Source organism: Saccopteryx leptura, chromosome 13 (genome assembly GCF_036850995.1).
Source record: "Saccopteryx leptura isolate mSacLep1 chromosome 13, mSacLep1_pri_phased_curated, whole genome shotgun sequence".
Lineage (NCBI taxonomy): Eukaryota > Metazoa > Chordata > Mammalia > Chiroptera > Emballonuridae > Saccopteryx > Saccopteryx leptura.
The window spans coordinates 3,322,118-3,341,941 of record NC_089515.1 but is presented as its reverse complement, the minus strand read 5'-3'; positions in this window follow the sequence as shown (position 1 = coordinate 3,341,941).

Genomic DNA, 19,824 nt, shown 5'->3' with positions numbered 1-19,824 from the left:
TGTTCTCTCTACAGTGTAAGACTGTCCCGTCACACAGACGAGCAAATGAGGCAGGGAGTGACCGGAACCACGGCCACCCAGGTGGCAAGTGGAGGGGAACAGTGCCAGGCCTGGTCCTCTGAGTTTCCACTGTGTCCGAGCCCAGCCTCTTCCTGTCATGTGGCTGGATGTACCACTGTTTCCTCAACAGCAAAGTCACCTTCAGACACACGCACTGTGTCGTATCATCGACCTGAACCAAGCGGTGCGTCCTGATGGCTAATTCTTACATTTGAAATAATAAACACAAATATTTTAGAGTTTCCCGACGTCAATTTTCCAAATATCTGCTGACTCTTCCATCAAAGAAGTCTTGGCGCCCTAAGGTCATGGCTACAAGGAGCAGAGGGACTGTTCCAGGGTAAGACAAGTAAAATGCAAGTGGGGAGGAGCAGCCTTTAATCAGAGAGGCTCAGTGCGGGACCCCATGCTCTGCTTTGGTCAAAGCACATGGTCTCACACACACATACACACATGCACTTGTATACACACGTGGGTGCATGCACACAAACATACGTGCCATGTGTGCACATGCAAACAAGCGTGCCCTGCAGGCACACCGAGCACATGCACACGCACACACACACAATAGCTTTTCCTGCGTGTGTGATTAGCTGCCCATGAAGGAATAGATATCCAGGGGCCACACAGAGACTGCCCACTGGTTACCTTAGGAAGGACCCCGGGGTGGGGCCGAGGAGGCGGCTGTGACTGGACTCAATTGCAAATGTTTTTAGGTTCATAAGACTTTTTAAAAAAATCTTACACAGATAAACAGGTATTTTTCTGGCTCTCTGTTGCTGGAAACAATGAGAAGGATCCTGGCTGGGCCCGAGTGGCGTGAAATGTGCCCCCAAGTACCACCCAGGCTTGGGTCTCTCCCCAGAAAGTGCTGCTTCCAAGCAGCCTCGGAGCCTCCTGCTGGGCTGACCGACTACAGGGCCGCCAGGTCAGGAGGAGAGAGCCCTCCCCCGGTTTTCAAAGGGCTGGCGCTGCCCTGCAAGGTGGGCGTCTCAGCAGGGCGGGGGGCCCCCGCTGCCCAGCCTGGGCTCCACAGGCAGCGGCCGCTGGCCTCTGAGAGGCTGCCAGGCCGGCCCTGCCTGGCCGGTGGGGTTCTGCCTGTCCACCACCCAGGGGGTTGTGCTTTAATTGAAAATGTATGTTTAATTGAAGAGACACCTGTTTCATGTGTGTGATCAGAAAGCAGCCTTCCTCAGATGGGAAGTGGGGACAAGCAGTGTGCAGGACATGTCTTCTTTGTGAAGGACAGAGAGTCATATTTAATTCATGCGAGGATTTCTTGCTTGGGAAAGAAAGACTTTTAAAAGCCTAGCTTACACAGGTATTTAAGCCACTCGACAACTCCACAGGGCAGGTGCCCACGTTGTTGGCACCTGTGTTTCTAGACTTGGCATTCAATGGAAGGGAGAAATTAGAAAGGTGGCCTTGTCCCCTCATCACTTAAGAATTATGGAGAGCATGAAAGCCAACTTGGAAACCCATGCCACTAGGAAAAGGATGTGCGAAAACGTAATTAAGGGTTAATATCTTCATTGTATAAGTAGCTTATATATATAAATAGGTAAAAATAAATAAATTATATCCCAATAGATTAATCAGAAAATAAGCAATTCTACAAAGAGAGAATACAGATTTTAATATGAAGGAAACTATTTAAGTGCATGGTTTATCAAAACCTGGATAGTAAATGTGATATAATTCTTCACCCATCTAACCAGTAGAAAAATGTTCTGGTAGTAGTCAAAGCAGAGAGGGAACATGGTGGACTGGGAAATGTCGTACGTTCCTGGGTCCACTATGAGCAGGGCAGCGTTTTCCCAACGCAGTTCAACGATAAGTCATGTGCACCTTAAAATATTCATGTCCCCTGACCTCCAAATTTTGTTCTGGGAATCTAACCAAAGAAAATGATCTCAATATATATATAAAAAGCTTTCAAAGGATGTCCACCGAAGTGTTATTTATAGTCATGAAAAACTGTAAACAACATCTAAAGTAATCCATGTCCCAGAAACAGGGAAACACGGCTAAGCAAATTCGAGTTTTTCCATTTGAGGGGCTTTGAGGTAATCATTGAAAACTGCATTGGCCGAGACCACGTTATCTCCTTTGTAAACTGATCGTCTGTGGGAAACTATAGCACCCTGTTCTGTTGGGATACAACAACAAGAGCAAAAATCTACAGGAAAAATACGTCTGAAAAACAAATGTACTGATATATCCATCCCATTTGGGAACAAGGGATGGTTTCAGTGTCTTTTTTTCTTTTTTTAACTTGATAATATTCCTCAAAACCAGGGGTCCCCAAACTACGGCCCACGGGCCGCATGCGGCCCCCTGAGGCCATTTATCTGGCCCCTGCTGCACTTCCGGAAGGGGCACCTCTTTCATTGGTGGTCAGTGAGAGGAGCACATTGACTATCTCATTAGCCAAAAGCAGGCCCATAGTTCCCATTGAAATACTGGTCAGTTTGTTGATTTAAATTTACTTGTTCTTTATTTTAAATATTGTATTTGTTCCCATTTTGATTTTTTACTTTAAAATAAAATATGTGCAGTGTGCATAGGGATTTGTTCATAGTTTTTTTTTTATAGTCCGGCCCTCCAATGGTCTGAGGGACAGTGAACTGGCCCCCTGTGTAAAAAGTTTGGGGACCCCTGCTCAAAACTGTAAGTGTGAACATGTTTCAGTCGTGTGTTTTCATTTAGAGAAGCCGGGAGGCAGGTCCTGGAGGGACGGCACCGCTCAGCCCTCGCTTTGCTGGTCAGGGGAGAGAAGCCGGGGGGCAGGTCCTGGAGGGACAGCACCGCTCAGCCCTCGCTTTGCTGGTCAGGGGAGAGAAGCTGGAGGCAGGTCCTGGAGGGACGGCACCGCTCAGCCCTCACTCTGCTGGTCAGGGGAGAGAAGCTGGAGGCTCCGCGCCTCCAAGTCACAGCACTCATTAGATGGGGGCGCCTCCGTAGAATTTGTCGCTCTGTATTTGTTAATTGTATCAACTCCCATTAATTAATTAATTCTAGAGGGATATTACTTTCTAACTAGGAGCATGTCCTGGGGAGGAAGAAAAAAAAATCACCATTTCTCTCTTTCTCTCAACAAACATGTGGCGAGGCCCCGGCCGGAACGGTGGACCAGGTGTGGGGGGCTGATTCTCAAGCCCGGCGATAGGCGTGTTAACACCTCGCACATCCAACCTCCCCAGAGAAAAATTTCAAAAGGAAATAATTAATAATAATAATAACTTACTGGGTAAAAACACAAGAGCCGGCCACATCCTAGGGCAGTGGTCCCCAACCCCCGGGCCGTGGACCGTTTGGTACCGGTCCACAGAGAAAGAATAAATAACTTACATTATTTCCGTTCTATTTATGTTCAAGTCTGAATGATGTTTTATTTTTTTAAAATGACCAGATTCCCTCTGTTATATCTATCTAAGACTCACTCTGGATGCTAGTCTCGGTCACGTGATACATTTATCCGTCCCACCCTAAAGGCCAGTTCGTGAAAATATTTTCTGACATTAAACCGGTCTGTGGCCCAAAAAAGGTTGGGGACCACTGTCCTAGGGAATTCATGGAGTCATTTGGTAAAATAAAAACTTCTGTTGTTCTCAGTCTACAAGATTTCAGGTGAGGACACCTTTCAAAAGAAGCACCCACCGTCTTTGGCACGGCCCAGGAAGCTGCTCCTGCCCACCCAGGCACGGAGGCACTGTGGTCATGGCTGCCCCGTGGGGAGAGAGCACCAGGGGGCCGGGAGGAACGCTTCTGGGGTTGCACCACCCCGGCTTCCTGCAGGAAGCTGGGAATCTTTACTGCGGGTCCTATTTATTCCACCTGCCCCCTACTCTCCGACGTCCGATGCAGACAAAAGTGAGAGCCCCTACAGGAAGCCTAAGGCCCAGGGCCCGCATCCTTCCACAACCTGTGCGGCTGGTCCTAGACGGGCACCCTCGTCCTCCCCTGCCTCAGTTTCCCCACCGGTAACAGAAGGGCAGGCCATGGTGAGTACACTCTTTACCTCCCCCCCACCCCCCGCTTCTGTAGCTTCCTTAAGAAAGCTTCAGAGGATGAGAATAATTCCACTAGATCCTATCAACTCGACCTAAATCACTTGCCGGTATAAAGATAAATTGGAAATACTAATGCTTAGTGAATACATTACTCTGGTACTTCTTTTAGTTAGTGAAACATTTAATTAGTATTTACTAGAAAATTACTATCAATTACTAAAAAATGACTACAAATTACCAGCAAAATGGATAAATTTTCTCTCTACCACTAAAATAAATTCAATTACTAACTTTAAGTAATTGCGGGTAATTTATTTCTCGGAGGGCAGAGAGCTATAGACAAACTGGAGGGGGGGGATGATTAAGATGCTCCCGGCAGTTGATTTATGAGAGAAACTTCAACAGTGAATCCGGGTGGCTAAGCAAAGCGTAGAGACGCGCACCGCGAGACGACCATCCACAGACAGCGTAGTAACCGGCATGCGGCGTCTCCCTGGGGCTCGGGCCGGGGGCGTGGCGGGGGCAGGGGGGCGGGGGCGGATGCCAGGCTGGGAGATCAGTGTGATCAGGGCTTTCTGCTAAAGTACTTAGAAGGTTCCTCAATGGTGAAACCTGAGCCCCTAATTTGAGTGACTTCCCAAAGGAGGTCGTCAACATCCCGATGGTAGACAGGAGGGGGGAGCGTGGTGCTGAGAGGCTTTCAGAAGGGACAGGGAAGAGTGGGAGGCGGAGTGTCAGGTGACTCAGTCCCTCCCAGGTGTCATCCCACAGCGAGGTCTTCTGTCCCCACACCTCAGACGTGAGCCATCAGGGACGGGGGTGACTTGTCGCTGCGTGGTCATCACACTGTGTCACTGCTGCTGGTCATCTGGGGCTGGCACATAGGTTGGTCGCCCTTTTAGGAAACATCTCTTGCCCGGGCTAAATCTGCCCCACCACCACGGTCATGCCTCAGGTGTGCCCGGCCCTGAGTCCTGCAGACACCTGACCTCCTTTTGAAACAGCAATGTAACAAGGCATGTCAAGGACACTGAGTGGCACGTATCAGCTTGATGCAGAAAATAAATGACAAACAATGACTGAGATTTCTCTGGTCCGAGATGGAGCTCAGTGTGATGGAAGATATGGAGGCAAAAACCCCTGGGTTTGGGTTTAAAGGCCACTGGTATTTCCCCACAACAGTGAGACCCAAAGCAAACATCAGTACAACTCGGTCTCATCTGTACAACTCAAATTAACCTGGCTCCTTCAGACAAACGGACTGTGGGACATCCAGACGATGGGACATTATTCCGATCGAGCTGCAAGAGGGCACGGCGGAGCCTTCAGTGCGTGCTGTGTGGACGCTAGTTGCAAAGTCTGCACGCTGTCTGATTCCAGTGATGTGACATTCTGGAAACAGAACACTGCAGAGACAGTTAAGAAAAAAAAATAAAATCAGGGATTGCCAGGGGTTGGCAGCAGGGACATGGATCAGCAGAGCACGGAGCATCTTTAAGGCAGTGAAACTCTCCCGCATGACAGTGTCACGGCGGACACATGACATTACGCATTTGTCGAAACCTGTCGGACGTGCAGCGCAAACGTGGAACCCTAAAGTAAGGGGTGGACGACGGTTAATGAGAATGTATAGGTCCTGGCTGGTCAGTTCTAACACATGTGCCACACCCACGCAAGACGTGAATGATCGGAGAAACTGCCGGGAAGAGACAGACGGGGTGGGGGCTCTCTCTGAACTTTCCACTCAGGTCGCTGCCAACCTAAAGTTTCCCTGAAAAACAAAAGCCTAAAACATGAGTGGGCGCTTCACACGGTTGCCGTGAGGATGCACAAGGCAGGGCCGTGCCAGGAAGTCACTGTTATTTGAGGGGAGTGGACCGAAGCCAGAGAGAGGGATCCAGTGTGAACATCGGCTTTGCACTGATTTTTTTCAGCCACGATGCAGAATATCTGTCACTGGACCTCACTCCTGCTGGGTCTGGGCCATCATGCCTGGGTTTGGCCAAGAGGAAGAGTGGACAGGGTCCCGGGACAGACAGCCTCGAATGCTGTGGGCAGGTAGCGTGCACCTTACACAGACGTTGCTGAGAGGTGCTGGGATGGTTGGTGGTGCAGCTACTGGGGTGTGAGGAGCTGTGGGTTTGCAGACCACGTCCTCAGAATGCCAGCTGGCCACTCCTTGTGGGCACAAGCTCCTTCCCAGGGCCTGACAGCCCTCCCACAGCCCGGCCCCGTCACCTGGAGGCGTTTCTGACTTGAGGACGCTCGGCAGGTTTTTCTTCCAGGGAAGACCTCACGTTGGGACACTTGTGTGTGACAGCTCCTCTGAATGCCTTCTGCTTCTTGTTCACGCTGGCTTAGCCGTTCAATCATCATGTCACTGCATCCCCGAGGGTGACGCTGCTGCCAGGCCACTGACGACGGGGAGGTTCTTTGAAGCATTAAAGCCACACTGAAGAAAAATCCCCGTCCCTATCACAATTCTGGTGGAGCACCACAGGCAGTAATGTATTCCTGAGAACCACATTGTCCATCCCGAGTGGGGGCGTCACAGACAGGGCACGGGGAGATGGCGCCATTATGTCTCGCGTGTGGGGACAGCCGGTCTGGAACCACGGCGCCCAGCCGTGGGGCCATAAACGGATGTGATGGGGGCACCCCAGGGGCGATGGGACAGACTGAGGATATCACTTAATAATATGAAGTGGGTTTTCATTCATTTATCTTAGGTTCATGCCCACAACAGACAGTGAAGGAGAGCACAGACCGCAGCCCCCTGCTGTGCAGCCTGGGAGACCCATCCGGAAACGTGGGCCCCCCTCGGAGGCTGAATCCAGCCCCCCCAAGGCCATTGGCGTTCCGCTAAGGCCAACAAAGACATCCCAAGGTTTTGTGCCGCGCTACCCACTATCAGTTTAACGCCAGTGCTTCTGGAAAATGGTCCCGCCATCCGAAAAGTCAGCTCAGACTTGGCCCGGGTAACCTGCAAAGGCATTGAAATCAGCTGGGCACAGCCGTATGGCAAGCAGGCTGGCAGGTCCCCTCCACCGCCGGCCCAGCTCTGACTTAACACAGCAACCGTGTTCTGCGAAGGGGAGGAAGTGCTCCGGGCAGCCCGGCCTCGGGTCACACGCTAACGATGTTAGCCGTATGGAATTTGCTTAGAACGAGTTAATAAAGAGGGAGGAGAAGAAAAACTCAATTAACTGTGTAGGGTCGTCCTCTAAGTGGACCGGGCTTGCTGTCACATGTAGGCAGGGAACCCGCGTGGACGGGCGTCTGTGCGGCTCTCCCTGGACGGGGCAGAGAGGAGCTGGGCACCCCATGGCCTGGCCTCCCTAGCGGCACCGGCACACTCCCTGCTGTCCAGCGGGGGGCCCTGGCTCTCCGCACCCGTCCAGAGCAAGTGGCACAGCCTGTGCTGGGGCAGCCCCTCCCTGCTGCACCTTCACCCTAGAACTGGCCGTCGTGGTGCTGATGGACCCGCAGGAGACGCTGCTTTCCAGGATGGCGTTGGATTCAGGAGCATAGAATGGTTCCCTCCTTGTCCCGCACCCTGGAGACAGAGGGGTCTGCACACTCAGCTCAGGGCCAGGCCGGCTCTGAGAAAACGGCAGTGACTGCGGCCTCCTCACAAGGTCACCTAGGGATCCACAAGGCCATGAGGCCAGGGCAGGGACCCAGGGCACCGTGCACGCAGGCTTCCTTCTCAGCGTGAACGAAGACTCACAGAAAACACTGACCACGCTCGGATAAGATGATAAGTCCTCAGGTTTACACAAGGAAGGAGGAAGGTAAAACTTCTCTGTTTAATATGCTGCACCCTCTCCTCGCAAATCCCTTCACACTCCGAGAGTTTGTCTAAATGGACTCTTAGTCAAATAGAATGACATAATTGCTTTGATGTACCAACATATCTGAGTGCCGGGCTTATGAATACATCCTTAGCCCCTGGACGGGAAGTGTGTTCAGGAGTAATTACTGGAAGTCAACATCGTCTATTCTTAGGGAAACAGTTCTCACCCTCCCACCAGGATGTCCATGTGCCCCGTCCGATACGGGAGGAGAGCCACAGGTCCCACACGGCCCTCCCCATCTCAATTTTAATTAACTAAAATTAAGTCAATAGGCAAATTTGGTTCCTCAAGTGCACCCGCCGCATGTCACGTGTTCAGCCACCACATGTGGCCGGGCTGCGGGACCCCACCATGCCAGTCCAGGACATGTCCATGGCAGCAGGAAGCCCAGGGGGACAGCACAGGTCCATAGGTTTCAGAAGTCATCCCAAACTTCCTGGAGGGTTCCCCTTCTCTCATTCCCCAGCTGTCACTCAGGCTGGTGGAATCCCCAGAGGCTGGGGTGGTGAGGGTACGCCCCAGTCCACACCCAGAGTGCGGGGCGGTTACCCTCACTGAGCAGCAGGCGGCCCTCCTCAGCCGGCACAGTGGGGCCCAAATGTGTCGGATTCTACGGGCCGTGCGGCTTCAGCCACAACCCCACTCTGCCGTCAGGGGGTCTCAGCCGGCCGGCACGCTGTGTCCAGTACCTATTGGTTGACACAAGCAGGTGGCTGGCTGGATTTGGCCCATGGCTGCAGTAGGACAATTCCAGCTCTATATGGTGTCTGTGTCAGCTCTAGGTCACCCTTTCATCCCCTCGAAGGAGCAGCCCTCCCGAGCCCCACAGGGCCCCCCTGCACACCCTCTGAGAGTCTTCATGCGCTGGACTCTCTTCCGGGAATCCCCTCCTCCCCACCCCAACACCCAGCCCTCCACTCCCCCCGGCCTGTCCACGACAAGTCCGGCTCCTGGGCTAAATACTAGACCCCAACTTAGATGACACATCTCACAGGAACCTTTTCACAAAACCCAGAACCCCACACTGTTTTTACGTTGTGTTGACTTCAGAAAAGTACTCATTGTAAAAATTTGAAAAAATGATATACATTATATACATATTATATAGTATATACTACATGTAAAGTAATATTATGTAGTTACATATTATCATCATATATATCATATATAATTATATCCTAAAACTCAACATAAGTTGCCACTATTAATATTTTGATGTCTTTTTTTGTATGTATCTATCTTCTATCTCTAGCGATACATGGTTTATATAATTTGGAAAATAACATACATGTTCGAAGCCGGGTTTATTGTAAATATACACTGAAGTCTTTCTCATGTTAGTATGAATTATCAAGAAAAGCAGTAAGTTGAATGCCAGTGTCACCGTCTGTCTCACGGGGGCCACAGGGTCTCTCTCATCATACCCCGTGTGGGACAATGTTCTCTACAAGGAATCACACCAGGTGCAGCATCTTGGCACACAGAGCTTGAATGTGTCCCTTAGAATTCCCACAGGACAGCGGAGGAGGCCAAGCAGTGGGTCCCGATGCCCACGTGGCAGGGGGGACTCCTGACCGACTCCCCCGCCTGCTCCTCGGAGCAGCGCCATGTGGTACCGGCACCCTCTTCTGGGTGCAGTGGCCCCTCCTCACCTCCGTGAGCACCCCACTCTGTCACCTCTCTCATCTTCCCTCAGCACTGGCAGACGTGCGCATTGCGTTTTTATTCAGTCTGCCTTTTCTCATGGGGCGGGGGCAGGGGGTTTTCCCGTGCTTCTTGGCTGCCTGTGTCTCCTCCACCACCTCAGGCCCACTGTCTGTGGGGTCAGGTCCACACAGACTAGAACCTGCAAGGCCTCTCGACAACATGAGTCGAGATGGGTGGACGGGGCACCATGTAGGGATTCAGGCGTTGGTTTCTAAACCCGCCCGCGGGGCCTGGGTCACAAAGCGCTGCCCCCAGGGGGGAAACAGAAAGGCTACGGGGCAAGAACCCTTGGTGACTGAGCACTGGGGATAATTATGTGGGTAGCCAAGTTTTGGAAGAGAAAATAAAGCCAGGAGAGGCAAAAGCGGGCCTCCAATGCACGACCAGATGGTCCACACAGAAGGAGAGATGGCCGCTCGGTGCCCATGTGGAAGGAGCTCCATCCACAGGCAGTCATGTCAGTGCCCACAAGACAAGGGTGGTGGGCGATTTCTCTCATGAAGACACTCCTGACATTGAGCATGAGTTTGGGGGTCTTCTCTGCCATGGAAGAGAGTGTGAAGTGGTACAAGGTTCGGGAAGCAATTTGGCAGTGCTTGTCAAGAACCTAAAAATGACCAGACCCTACCCGGGACTGTCTATAGTGTCTAAGGCTCTGCAGGCACTTCCTGGTGCGTCTCCATGATGAAGAGCCGCCAGAGGATACGGACTATTACACGGCTATGCAAAATGGCAATTACCGTATTTCCCCATGAATAAGACGCTCCCATGTATGGATTCCACGTGCCGGAATGATGGGGCCCGACATTTGAAAGAAGACGATAAGCACGGAAAAAGTGAGAAATGCAAGTAAAAATAATCCACAACCCCTGTCCAAGACGCGCCCAGTTTTTCGACCCCAAATTTTTTCGGGAAAGGGTGCGTCTTATACACGGGGAGTACGGTTTACAACTTTTAATACTGTAGGAATTGGCTTGGTGTGCATGTTTCATTTAAAAAAAAACACACAAAATGATAGAATTTTTTAAAGACATCTAAGGGAACTGGAAATGGCATCAGGAGCTTCAACAGAGTCGTTCGTTCCTTTTTATTTTATTTCTGTTCACAAATATTTCTGCATGTGAACTGTGAAGGAGGCCAGCAGCTTTCAAACTGTTTGATCTCAGGGCCCCTTTCTACTCTGAAAAAGTTATTCAGAGCCACATATGGGTTCTATCCACTGATATTTACCATATTAAAACTAAAATTGATCATTTTAGAAATATTTATGCATTAATTCCTTTCTTAAAGAAATAATAAATCCACAACATGTTAATACTACAAAGAAAATACAGGGAGAGGGGTATTGTTTTCCATTTTTGCAAATCTCCACAAGTCCAGTCTAACAGAAGACAGCTGGGCTCCCACACTGGCTCCTGTATTCAATTTGTTGTGATAGCGCATGTCACGAAGACCCTGGGACATCCCGCTGTCTCCCCACGAGAGACAGGACGGGAAAGAGGCAAACCACATCTCAGTTCTTTTGAAACTAGTTTAAAAAAAAATAGAGCTGACCTCCTGGGCCACTGGAAGGGTCCTGGAGACCCCAGGAGTGCCCCACCCCCTGGACCAGACCACGTGTTGAGAAATACGGGTCTGAGCGTTTTTCTAGGTTTTAGCTATAGAAAAAAATAAGTAAGCCAATAGATTTTAAAAAGCAAGCAAGCTTCTATCCAATTCTCTTATGTTCTATTAGGGAGAAGGGGAAACAAGGTACCCTCTTCAGGTGGTCAGAAGAGGCGAGGTGTCCTGAGCAGTGGTCAGGGAGGACCCAGACGAGAGGGACACCGATGGGGAGGGCATGTGCTTCCTCCAGGTGGCAGGGTTACAGATTTGATGTTTCTGTGCCTATCTATGCATCCTGCAAGTTTTTTTTGTAAGAAACAAGTATGACTTTAAAACATGTTTAATGTTTGCTTATTTTTTAAACAAAGGCCTCTTACAAGGACGCCTTCAATCATGTGTCCTTTGGAAGCAGATCAGAGCCCCCTCACCCCCGGTGCTCGCCGATCACTCCTCTGCTTTCCTAGCGGTCACTGTGATGGTCCCCAAGGGAAAGGTCCTGGGGGTACAACAGTGTGTGGGACCAGCATCAGCCGCCCCAAAGGGGCCATCTTCTTTGGAGGACACCGTGCAGAAAATAACAGAAGACACGTCATTACCCTTTGTGGGCATTGATTTGTATCTGGGCCTCTCCGATGGACTTCCAGCATCCAGGACAGCAGCTCCCAGGAGAGCGGACATCGCCTGACCCCCGCCGGGGTTCCCTTTCCCTGAGAACCCTCATCTGCATCCTCTGCAAGTTCTCATGCTCCTCTCTCATTCGAGGCCTGATCACAGCTCTCCCCCCACCCCTGTGCCCCCCAAGGCGGTGATACCCAAGACAAATACGCTAGGCTTTGCACAAATGGCCAAGTGGCAGTTTGGCTCTGTGTGAATCATAAGGTTGAATTTCCAAACCATATCAATGAAACCAGGCCTCATCTGTGCTCAGCTTCAAGGACTGGTACGGCCGTGGCACGAGATCCCTTATGCCTCTCGGGAGATGCATCTGCTTCCTGCGGCTGCCACGACAAAGAGCCGCCACCGTCGGGGGCTTCAAACAACAGACACGTGTCCCCTCACAGTTCCGGCAGCCGGAAGTCCATCTGGGGCCAGGTGGCCTGCAAGGTCAAAGCACAGAGAGGTGAGACATCTTGGAGCAAAGCTCCAACCAGGAGTGAGCATGGGGGTCTGCTTGTACCCCCAGGCCACAGAACCAGAAGCCATTGCACACACAGACTCTTCAAAACAACTCATATTGTTGGGTTTGGGCTTGATGTCCAACACCAAATCCTGGTCATGTGTACCGACGACTGATGTAAATGTATTCAGTCGTCATTGTAATAAAACCCCGTCTGGGTCTTTCTCCACTTCAGATACTCTGCGGTTCCTGGACCAGGTCCTCTGCCCACTTCTGTTTCCTTGATGCTGAAGGTCGCAAGGGACATGTGCCCAAGGAAGTGTCCTCCCACCACCAGGACGGCCTGGGTCCGGTCACCCCTTCCTCCACGTTCTAACCCCAGCATCCAAGGGTGGTACCATTGCCTTTAGCATCCAATAGAGCTTCCTGCACTTAACTCCAGATGTCTCTATGTATATGCATAGAGCTCTTTCCCCACAGCTCTGGAACTATTTAGATGGAATGCAGTGGTCATGTGGAATCCAGCTCACTGGATTCTGCTGCTGTCTCTCAGGTCCTAGAGCATTCGATGCCTGACCTGTCTGTCCCCCCTACCACAGATGCCCCCTCCCAGGCACCTGCACGAGGCACCCACACTCCTGGTAGGAAACACACCTAGAGGACCCTGCTGCTCAGCTCAGGAGCCCCTGTTCCTCAGGAAGCTCTCACGCACTGCAAACATTGGCATCAATGCCTCCACAACGTGGAGGGTTCCCCAGGAAGGCCAGAGCCAGCCAGCCTGCGGGCCTAGCATGGACAACCCACCAGGAGCAAACTCGAGACACCCCAAACTTCACAGCCCCAGCATCAGCCTAGCAATGTCTCCAAGAAGGGGATGTGGTCTTTGGTGGCAACAGGTCACCAAGTTAGTGGTCGTGGGTGGTCCATCATGTTCCATTTAGAGAGGTCCATGGCCACGCGACAGGAGCGATCTCACGAGCCTCTTCCTCGTAGTTTAGGAAGTCGTTACGGCATCTAATTTAGAAAGAGCCCACATCTCCCTCAGTGTCTCAAGGATTCAAATGATTTGCTTTTTCTCATAAGAAACCATGCCCTTGTTACTGAAATGAAGTCCCCACAATGTATGTGAAATTTATTTCCGAAGTGTGTCTGCTTTTACGGGCGAAAATAATCAGGAAAAGCCACTGGCTACACCAACTGCAAACAAAATGAACCTTTAACAAGCTAATGACTTAAGGGTGGTTGTACAGACATATAAAGTATGTCGGGGGCTTACCCTATTTGTCATTAGCACGTATTCTGAAAGCTCGGCTAATATAATGTGACACAAAATTAGTCAAACACAATTCATGCAATATTGTTTAATTTTACTCCTCATTTAACTTCGTTTTAAGCAAAATCATTATGTCACATGATAACATTCACTTGAACAAGAAATATTTCATAATGGTCTCTGCCTTTAGAAATGAGTTATTAGGGCTCCATGCTGAACACATTCTTAACTATGAAAACTATAAAGCTAATAGCTTAATCATATTTTGACACCATCTACATACTTTATGCATTATTTACAAGAAAGATATAAAAATGAAACCATTGAATATCTCGCCCAATACTTCACAGTCATAGTTAACTGGTTAAAAATATAACACATTTATCTTCCAGGGGGCTTTGTATTTGCATATAGACATTTGCATACCATGTTGCAATGTGCTGTTAATGTAAAATTTAACCTTTGTTCTTTCTCTCTGATGTGCAAGGTATACTCATTAAGTTAAAAAATAATGGCAAAAAATAAGTCTTCTGGTGATATACGTTTCATAAATTATTCCCCAGAGCGGTGAGGAAAGGTAAAACGTGGGTGGGAAAATGTTTAATTGAATTAATTCCTCATTTTCTGTATTTTTATTTTACAACCCAGAGACAGAGCAATTTGACCAGTATATGTCAACCCTATGAATTGCAAAGGACTGCTCTCAATTATTCAAGGCGTCAACCCGCCTCATCCTATCTTAAAACAATTCCACACTTCAGGACGGAGATGAATGTTCACCATCACCTCACACACCTGTTAAATGGAGGCCCTTTTATGCAACAGACGGAACGCACAACCGCCGAGCCTGCACCATCCTGCCACGTTGTTGAACATTTGGGCTAAAAATCGAAGGCGGTTTCTAGCTTTGCCTTAGGTGAGAATGTGCCGTGTCAGTTTCTAATAAAGCCCGTGTACAAGACGTTGAGACGAAGACTTTAGGAACTGATGAAACTGTGACTTAAATGTCTGAGTATCATTCTTTTTCTCCTTTCTGAGGTCGTGCTAGTCTAAAATGCATTGCTGAATTAGACTCAATAGCGGGAGTCATCCAGAGGCAAGGTGCGCCCCCAGTACAGAGGGAAGGGAAGGGGAGGGGAGAGGAGGAAGGGGAGAGGAGAGGGGAGGAGGGGGACGGGGAGGGAGGAGGGGGAGGGGAGGGGAGGGGAGGGGAGAGGAGGGGGATGGGGAGGGGGAGGGGAGGGGAGGGGAGGGGAGGGGAGGGGAGGGGAGGGGAGGGGAGGAAAACAAGTCCTATCGGGACAAGCCCAACTCCTTTAACGAATGGTTGTGTCTCAGATGACTGCCACGCAAAATTGTTGTGGTGAGTAGAGACCAGAAACCTGTACGTCTGAGCGGTGGTTCTGGAGACTGGGCCAGGCAGCTCTATGTGGGCAGCAGGGCAGGCGGGGAGGGAACAGGGGCTCCAGGGACAGTAGCTCCCACTCAGGGGCCTCCAATGCACAGATATTCATCCCGGGGCCCCACGCCCCAAGGAAGGACCCCTCCCCGCTATCCTTTCTTTCCACAGAACCTGGAGCTGGCAACGCAGAGACAGGGCCTGCATGAGAAATTCAGGGTTCCCTGGGGCAGAGACGGACCTCGGGTCACAGCCATCGGCACCAGTGGGACCTGGTCCGCGTGGGCTCCTGACCGGGTCCCCTGCCCTGAGATGCCTCATCTTGTCACCGGGTCCTGGGGTTCCCCTAGAGACGGGAGTGGATCTTGTCTGGCTTTCCCGCTCCGGGGCAGCTAGCGGCCCAGTGCTCACGGAGCGGATGTACCCATGACCCCGGGCACACCCCGCCTTTTGTGGGAGGGGAACTCACTTTCTGCTGTGTCTTCTGGGAACAGTCAAAATGACGTCTGCTGATTCTAGGATGGCAGCCACCATCACTGTGGGCTGCGGGGGCACCTCCTTGCTGTTTCATGTGCCTGCAGGCATCAACGGCCTGCACTGGGGTCCCAGACCATGGGCGGCTATCCCCTGGGTCCCCTTCACCGCCCCCCCCCCCGCCCCTGGCCCGGGGTAGGGGAATCCTTGCGTCCCTCTTGATGAACATGCTATTTATAAGTAGACATGAAACATGCATAAGCCACGAGAGTGTATTCATTTAGTACATTTAGTCTAATCTGGAGACTTCTGCTTCCTCACTTTGGAACCGCTGAGGAGATAAATGCCTGTGATTAGACCTCATTTTCTGTAAGAAAGAGAAGAATGACCTCGTGGTGCTAAGCGCTCTTGGAACATGCAGTGGGGCCTTGGGCTCCTTAACCGAGTGTCCTGGCCCCCTCCCCCTCCCCCCCGAAACAAGCAGAGGGGCAAAGACGCTGGCCTGACCCTGCCGCATGGGCTGCACCTTCCCGCACTCCCGACGTGCTATGTGATGGTTCTTGTAAAAGTTCTTCCCGAGGTAAATAAAACTGTAGGACGCTTGGAAATGCGATTATTGCAGCGCAGAGCGAAGGTGCACAGGACAGGAAATAACTCTCCGAGGGATAAATTACATGTTATGAGGCTCAAGGAAGCCGGGGCCGTTTCAGGAAGTCTTCCGGGCGGAGGCGGAGGGCCGGCGGGGCTCCCCCGCGCGCGCACCTTCCCAGACAATGCACGCACCCCTGCAACATCCTTCACGGAGCCCCGGGAGCCACGCCGTCATGTGGGCGCCGTGCTGTGCCAGCGCCTCCCGTTCAAACAGATCTTCTTTTATTAATTTTAATTTGTCATCAATAGCCTGACAGGCACTCCTTCGGCAAGAAATACTGCATTAACTGTTTCACTCACGGTGGCAGCTATTAAAACTGGGATGGTGATTAGCAGGAATGAGGTCAAACTGAATAATGTCGAGGATAAGTCGCTACCAGCAAAATGTACAACGTGGGAGGATTTATTATGTTCCCGCGCTGAAATGTAATTTAAAAACAGGGTATCACCACCTGCTAGGCTGGTGCCGGTAGGGCTACCCGGATCATTTAAACATTTCCTGCTAATATGTTTATTTGCTTCTGACACATATTACTGCCGACTCTATTCCTAATAACTACAGTTAAAATGAACCTAATCGTCGCTGTCTACGTCATGTAAACATAGCAGGTAAATAAATCACCCCACGATTAGCCGGCACCATGCAAATGAGGGTGATTTAATCATCGGTATTGGCAACAGGGGGAAAAAAAATGAGCGTTTCTCACCCTCCTTGCAAAGAGGAGACCCAGTGCCCTTCCAACAGTCTGTTCTCTAAAGAGGGATGACGCTGAGACGCTGAAGGACCCGCTCGGCTAGAAACAATGTGACATACCGTGACGGGTGCCGAGAAAATTGGTAAATGTTTACAGATGCTCGGCGTTCACACGTAAGCTGGGATTGCACCTTTTTATTTATTTGTTTTTTCTCTTTTCTAAATCAGAAAAGCGGGCACGTCGGTGATCTGGAAATCACAGCTGCCGGCTGCACTTTTCAAGGAGCTGAGATCAACGCAGCCTTCTCTGGAATCGTTTAAAAGCCTTTTATCGGGAGGTCGTTGGATCGCAGGCTAAACATAAAGAATATGGATTTTAAATGTGCGGCGTTTTTTTTTTTTTAATCGGGTTGTTTTTATAAAACTGAGGGCTCATGAGCCAAAGCTGGTTTCCATCCGGCTTTCCCCGGGTGCCGCTGGTCAGTGAGTTGGGCCTGGCGTTCAATCCTTGCACTAAACATTAGGCAAGTCACTTTGTTTAAGATATTTCAGACGTGGGTTTGTAGGTAGGTGCGGGTGTGCAGGGTGTGGGTGGTGGCTCAGGCCACATCTGCAGAGCTGAGAGCAGGCCATCCAACCACCACAGGCCAAGCTGTGGCCCAAACCACAGGCCAGAGGACCCACTGGGTCCCAGAAAGCACCATTTTCTGGGAGTGGCTGCGGTAACAAGTTTTTCCTTCCTTGGAAAGGACTTTCACACCTGTGAATTTGTGCAAAAAAACCCCAACAGAACAGAAAATGAAATTTTAGCTTACCCATTCTGAGGTCGGGTGGTAAAAACCACGGCTTGGCACAAAATTTTCAAAAAAAAAATAAATTTTTAAATGACAATGGATTTTTATTATTTTAAGAAGGACCAAGAATTATTCTGAGAAGTAGTTTTTAAAATCCTTTCTGAGTTGCCTATTGACCCAGAGAAGCCCCCACGCCGGAGAGCCAGCAGTGAGTCCTGGGATGAGCCTCATCAAGGTCAGCACTGTCCAGAGCGTCATTGCCCTGCCTCGGTTTCTAACCCTTCCAGGCAGACTCGGCTGCTGCGTGCCGCCATCCCCCTCTCCAGGCAGCGCTGACCCTGTGTGAGTGGCAAGGGGACGTGGAAAGAAGGACCCAGACCCCCAGACACACGCACTGGCCCTCGCGGGCTCCGGCAGGCTGCCTCAGGTTTCCGTCACGCAGCGGCGCCAAGAAGGTGATTCTAGCGGTGGGATCTGCAGTCCAGACCCCTGTCACCGTAGACCCTCAGACAACTTTTAGGAGAAAGCCAATGGATGCTAAAGATGGCCACTGTCCCCACCAAGGAACCCCGCGGGCACCCACCTCGCCCGGGGAAAACCACAGCCTGGATCCAGCCAGGCACCCAGGCACGGAGCACTTGATTCCAGCCCCCCCCTCCCTCCCACCCACCCACGGGGGGCTGCCACACACTGATGGGCTCCGTTTGAACAGGTGACGGGAGCGCTGTGTGCAATGCGACATCAAACAGCCCCGGGTTGTCTGGCGTTTATTTGTGCTGTTGTTTCGGCAGGTAATCCTGGGGCCCCTCTCATCCGACATGTCAGGTCGACAATCACACAGAGAGGGCTGGCGAATTCACTTTTACAGTTAGGCGAGCTGAATGCTATTACCCGCCCATTTGTCACCGACCTGCAGATCCCAGCCTCTCTCATCTGCCATCCGGATGGATGCTACAAAGTGGAGCGTCGGGGACATGCATTTCCCAGTAACTACCTGCTGCCAACTATTATTTTAAGGGCCCTGTGATTTCCTTTTATTTTGAGTAGAAAAAAAACAAGGCAGCTGCGGTAATAAAAAGGCGTGTCAACGAGTCATGTCCTGGCAGATTTGTCACCTGTGCGGATACGGCACACAGCCTTTTTTGTTGTTGTTGTCGTGGTTGCTAGCAAATGTATACACTCGCATGTAATATTGTAAATCTGGAGGATGTCATCCCAATAAAACCCTTTTTAGTATCTTGCATACCGGTAAGCAAAATGAACACGCAGGCATCTTGTAAAGAACTGCCGATACATAGACCCACATGCAGGATGCTACCTACAAATCATGCCTTGACAGGAGCTACGTTACATTATATGATTTGGGGGTGAGAGTTATTATTTTTGATTCCTAAATCACATCAGCATGGCCACGCAGCCATGCGTGATCAGAGGGCTCCAGTGATGTTCCTAAATATTTCCCAATGATGGATTGTTTTTTGAGGTGCTTCCTAGGACCCAAGTTTAACTATGTTATTCCAACTTGTGAATTAAATTACAAAAAAAAAAAAGCAAGTGCTTCTGGTAATTCTTTTATCTTTGCTGCTCATCTCATAATCATAATGATCTGTCCAGCACATAAAGAAAACCCCCAAATCGTTGATCACCAAGAAAACGTTAGCTGTTCGATAGGTGCCTTTAAATTCATTAGGATAGATGTTTTAAGAGGTGATCGCTCTTGAAAGGCGACACCTGGAAAATTCCCACTGGGCATTCCTTTGACAAGCCACACACAATCAGAGCCGGGATGTTTACCATTTTACCTTGTCCATGTTAGAAGCTACCCACGACTTCCGAATCAGGCCTGGCTCGCCAGCCCCGCAGCCCCCAGGTGTGCACACAGGACAAGCATGTTGACAAAGAACCCCGTTCGTGGGTGCTCTGCCACCCAGAGCAGGAGTCGGACAATTCCGAACAATAAAACCCGGCCCAAACAAAGAGTGATTAATGACTCAGGGAGCCGCTATGCCACGTCGACCAGATAGGCTGGGCGTGGGTCTCTGAAGGAGAAATAGAGTTTCAGACTTTAAGTATTTACTATTTCATTCATCAGTGGAGCATGGAAACTCAGAAACAAATATTCGAACATTTCCCTGAGACTCCACATGAGCATTGTCCCCGCCCCCTGCCCCCGCCCTGTG